The sequence below is a fragment of the Nycticebus coucang genome, chromosome 12 (genome assembly GCF_027406575.1).
Source record: "Nycticebus coucang isolate mNycCou1 chromosome 12, mNycCou1.pri, whole genome shotgun sequence".
Lineage (NCBI taxonomy): Eukaryota > Metazoa > Chordata > Mammalia > Primates > Lorisidae > Nycticebus > Nycticebus coucang.
This window is the reverse complement of record NC_069791.1, coordinates 33,992,980-33,998,979: the sequence shown is the minus strand read 5'-3', so window position 1 is coordinate 33,998,979 and position 6,000 is coordinate 33,992,980.

The following is a 6,000-nucleotide window of genomic DNA, read 5'->3' as shown; positions in this document are numbered from 1 at the left end:
TTGAAGGAGTAGAATCCAAGCTGAAATCAAATCCTGGAGTTGATGTCAGAAGACTCCAGCTGAGGTTTCACCTCCACCATTCATCACCTGTGTGATGTGCAGGAAGCCATCTGAACACACCACGCCTTGGTTTTGTCACTGATGCAAGAGGTTATCGTGGCACCTACCTGCCTCCTAGCTGTACACCAAATGCAATAATGGGTGTGAAACTGCTCTGTTTGTGAGCGTCTCCAATAATATTTGATGGGTAATAGGTCCTGCTGAGTTTGGTGTGAAATATATATATTCGTCTTAGAATTTTTTTAAATGTGTAGGAAAATAATTCAATGTAGTAGTAAAATTCAAATATTCTAGATACTCCAGAAGATCTTATTTTGTGGGGGGAAAAGTCTCCTGGCCTTAAGCTGCCACTCCCACTCCCTGGAGGTAAATATCCTCTTGTCCTGCTGTTTTCAGCTCCTCAGGTGGTTATCATTGCAACTCTAAATAGTAGGCTCATGCCTCTCTATCTTGATGAACATTTTTAGACAGTGTCCCTGCTGTAAGAGATGAGAATATGGCTTATTTATGTTATCCCCTATTAGATGCTAATGTATCGTTTTAATATAAATAAAATGACTAGGTGTCTATGTGTTGCCTCATTATCTTTTCTTCTTCCACCCCCATTTTTTAATCTCACTTTTTAGACAGTGTCTTGACTGCCCTGTGGAAAGAACAGATATGACCTCCTAAGCCTTCCCTGCCACCTTTACTCCTCTTCTGCTGCCCTAGTTCCCCATACGGTGCCTTTCACATTGTTCAGCCTGGTTTATTTTTATCCTATTTCCAATTATTTTTCCTATATTATGTCAATATATGGATTGAACTATCAGTAAATGGCATTCACATTGCTATGACTTTGTAAATTCTATTCACTGTTAAGTTCTATAGGCTCAAAGCCAGGTACAGTCTTTGTGCCTCGAAGAAGGTTTTCAATCTAAAAGGCAAATACAAGGTCTGATAATTGAGTTCAAGGACTTGCCACGGCACACTTATGTTGGCAGCACTGTACAAACAATTCAGTAGGGTTTCGTTCATAACCTTGGTATATCAGTGTCTCATAGTTGTGTCTGTATATGGTGGTGTCTTGCTGCGTGGCATTCATTATTATTGTTGCGTGCTTTTGTGTGCTGTCGGGAGAACATTGGAGCTTGAATTAGAGCAACAAACAAACATTTGTAGATTTCTTGTTAAACTTGGCAGGAGTGGAAGTGAAAACAGGGGCATATAAGTCCAAGTTTACGAGGATGATGCCATGATGAAAATGGCAGTGTACAAATGATAAAATGTTCTTCTAAGGGGAGAGAAAGCATCACTGAAAAGAGAGGTCAGGGTGGCCAGTAATGAGCAGAACTGATGAAAACATTGCAAAGATTTGCAAACATTGCAAAGATTGAATTGGGCAGCAGAATTATTGGTTGACTGTGAGATGCATAGCAGACCAAGTAAACATCTATAGAGAAACAGGAAAATCTTAACTGAAAATCTTGGCCAACAACTCATGGCTCTTGCATCATGACAATGCACCAGTTCACATGAGGTAGTTTTCAGCTAGTAAACAAATAACTGTGTTGGAACACTTTCCCTACTCACCTGATCTGGCCCCCAGTGATTTTTTTTCTTTACTCAGAGATAAAGGAAATATTGAAAGAAAGACATTTTGATGATATTCAGGACATCAAGGGTAATATGACAACAGCTCTGATGGCCATAAAAAGAAAAGAGTTCCAGAATTGCTTTGAAGGGGGAATGAGCACTGGCATTAATGAATGAATAGCTTTTCAAAGGGAGTACTTTGAAGGCAACTGTAGTGATATTCAGCAGTAAGGTATATAGGACTTTTTCTAGGATGAGTTCATGAAGTTTTGTCAAACCTCATGTGTATTTTCAGCACAGCCTCAAAATCCTGCTTTTTAGTCATTATATTACATGCAATCTACTTCCTTTACAGATCTTTCTCTCATGCTTTCCTTCCCTCCCTCCCTAAATCATGTGACTTCTTATACTAATCTTCTATTTTGACAGCTTCTAATTTTTATTTTATGAATAGAGTACCTTCATTGATATTCTTCAGGGCAGTAATTAAAAATTCTAACTAGTTCTCTTCTGTTTCCTGAATTCTTCCTGTTCCCTTTGAGGAAGAAATTTGATCCTCCTGTTTTGTGCCATTGATTTTACTCACACATTCTGTGATACTGTATTGCATGTTCATACTTACTTAGACAAAGGGAAAGAAAATAATAACTAGCAGGCTTCTGCATGATTGCCAACTCCCAGAATTGGCAAAACTTTACTCTGGCACATGGAGTGCCATTCTAGGAGTTTCAGTTTTTTTCTTTTCTTTAGAAAGGAGTATGAGGATGAATATCAGGGTGACGTGTGAGGGTAGTCCTCCCTATTTAAGAGTGGAGGTAGGGGTGTTCTCTAACCAGGTCTATGATGAAGTGCTCAGTCCACCTGTGAACTTTGCCTTCTCTAAGTGCAGATTCAGGCTTTCCTTGGAACTGTGACTTATACCTACTCTAGAACCCTCTTCTGGGGGCTATCCAGAGCTGCTTCTCCGGCAGACATGTTCCTTTCTTTTTTCTACTGTCCAGATATTTGTTGATCTCTTCCATATGCTGATGAACTTCCTCCTTTTCTCTTGACTCTTGTAGGTTTGTTTTTTACTTCCTTATTTACTTTTATATGGCCATTTCAATTGGGTCTTAGGAAGGAGGGTAGACAAATACCTATACTCAATCATTATATTGTATGAGAGGCCTGTGTGTGGTATTTCTCTTACAAAGCTGTTTTATGTATTGATGGACCAGCCATTGTATCTTCAAATATTATGTTTCAAAAAATTTGGAAATGAAATCCCAGTACATTAAAATATATTACCCGTATCATTTTTATTTCTTTTTGTTTTATCATGTTGACTGTGGCTCCTTTATGTGGGTGATTAAGCTTAAACAGTGTCTTCAAAGATGCACGAAGAAATGAAGATTTATTTAAATGATATCATAAAACTGGTATACAAGGAAAAATTATTTGGCAGCCATCTTTGAGTCTTACACAATGTATATATTACATGAGATTTCTATGTTATGTTTACAATTTTTTTTTTCCAGTGGATCATCTTAGAACATAAAAGCCCAAGCTTCCATGGTTAAAAGTATGCTAGGAAGGAAATGGCCAGGGTTTCATTGGTACTAAGAAAATAAATATGCCTTGCTTACAACCTAGTAAAGATGAAATAAGAATAAATTAAGAAACTTTGCAGGCTCGGCGCCTGTGGCTCAAGCTGCTAAGGCACCAGCCACATACACCTGAGCTGGCAGGTTCGAATCCAGCCCGGGCCTGCCAAACAACAATGACGGCTGTAACCAAAAAATAGCCAGGCATTGTGGCAGGCGCCTGTAGTCCCAGCTACTTGGGAGGCGGAGGCAGGAGACTCTCTTGGGCCCAGGAGTTGGAGGTTGCTGTGAGCTGTGATGCCACAGCACTCTACCCAGGGTGATAGCTTGAGGCTCTGTCTCCAAAAAAATTTAAAAAAAAAAGAAACTTTGCAGAAGCCATAAAAAATGTTAGGTATTATTTGAAGGTTGGTTCATACTTTCAGATCAGTTCATACTTTCAGGGCGTCATCACTAACTTTTCTACACACCAGATCTCTAAATCCCATCTTGGTTAAATATTGATTGTGTTTCAGGCTCCACTTCATCTACAAATACTGACCACATCTACCTGTTTTTTCCATTAACAGCTTTATTGAGGCATGATTGACATGCAATAAACTACACATATTTAAAGTGTAAATTTAAAGTTCCTTTTAAATTTAAATTTCCTTTTGGTAAATTTTGATATCCATCACCCTCCAGAATTCTCCTGTGTCCCTGGTAATCCCTCCCGCCATTACTCCTTGCCTCCCCTGCCATCTCTGGGAAACCACTGATCCACTTTCTCCCCCTATAGATAAGTTTGCGTTTTCTTGAATTCTGTAGAAATGGAATCATTGGATATACTTTTTCAGTCTGGCTTTTTTCTCTCAGAATAATTATTTTGCAATTCAGCTGTGTATTTGTTTCAACATTAAGGCTCCTATACACTTTTGCCTACAAGTCTTCATGCCTCTTGGATTGGATCATATCTTTTGAAGAAACTACCCAACTCTTTTCCAACATGGTTGTTCCATTTTGTATACCCAATAGTAATGTGTGAGAATTCCAGTTTCTCTTACATTCTCACCAACCCTTGGAATGCTCAGCCTTTTTAATTTTAGCTTTTCTAACACACATGTAGTGATATCTCATTGTGACTTTAATTTGCATTTTTCTAATGACTAATGATATTTCACATCTTCTCTACTACTTATTTGCCATTTATCTTCTTTTGTGAAGTATTCAAATCTTTCACCATTTTTTAATTGGGTTATTTGTTTTCTTATTATTGAGTTTGAGAATTCTTTGTATACTCTGGGTACATGTCCTTTATCATATGTGATTTGCAAATATTTTCTCCCAGTCTGTGGCTTGTCTTTTCATTCTCTTATCATCTAGATAAATTTGTGTGTATGTGTGTGTGATTTTAATGAGAATATTTATTTTTTTTTTAGATGATGATAATCATATTTACAAGTATCACATCCAGGAATTCACTCATCTTGGAGAGCTATATACAAAGGCTGAGGTGATGCCAGAATTTTAGCTTAATAAACCTACATTTTAAAAAGGCAGTTGACTTGAACTGTTAGATATGAGTCTTTAAAGAGAAATAACAATTGTACATAATTCATAGCACTTCTTAAAATTAAAAAATTACAAAAACTATAATTTTAATGGATTTAAAAAGTGGATTATACTCTGGGTCTAACCATTTTATTTTGAGCTTCTTAAATTATCAAAAAAAATTTAAATATTTTTATAATCTTAATTTTTAATTTTAATATTTAAAATGTAACTCTTTTAGGTCTTTTTGTCTCTCTCTCTTTATTTACATATTTTAACCTGAATATTCCTAGTGAAATAATTTATTCTGTTTTTCTTTCAACCTTTTATAGATAGAAAATTCATAACTATGATATTGCCATATAATATTTGATTATGTGACTCACATTTGGTAATAAATGAAAAAGATGATGACGAGAGATGGCCCTCGGACCTAAACCTTTTACAAGGCTCTCTAAGTTCTTATAGAGGTATCAGAGTTCTGATAAATTTAATCCTGGAACTCAGACCAACTCTAGATAAGGATGTTCAAGGAGTGTATGTGAAAGTCAGCACGTGGTTATGCAGTGGGCAGACTCAGTGACTTCATTATCACAAATCTTCTCCATTATTTTTCCTATTCTTGGGGCTTGTGCCAATTAAAAGTAGTTATTCTTCCAAAAATAGTTGAGGTTTCATGGTCTAGATAGCCTTTGGAAGTAAACTACTGGATCCTCTATCATAGAAATGCCATTCCCCCCGTGGTTGGAGTCAGGTAGATATTTGGGCATTATTTGTATTAATTTCTTCTCTCATTCCTGATTCTCCCGCACTGTTTAAGGTGCCATCATGTCCCTTGCTGGGCTATCATAGCAGCCTCCCTGACCATGTCTCTGCCTCTAATCTTTTTCTCCATCAGTCCGTTACTCACACTAGTGAATAATGACATTCACCAGGTGACATTTTCTTTTCTTTTCTTTTTTTTTTTGTGTGTGTTTTTTTGGCCGGGGCTGGGTTTGAACCCACCACCTCTGGCATATGGGACCGGCACCCTACTCCCTGAGCCACAGGCGCCGCCCGACCAGGTGACATTTTCAAAATACAAATCCAAACACATTACTTTCCTGCTCAAATATTTGCAATAGCTTTTTATTACCTGAAGAATAACGTCTACATTTTTTTTAGCGTAACTTTGCAGGTCTCTCCGTGTGGGACTTTATTTCTAAATCATAAGAATGCAAGAAGAGGGGAAAAGTAGAACCCCCAAAAATTC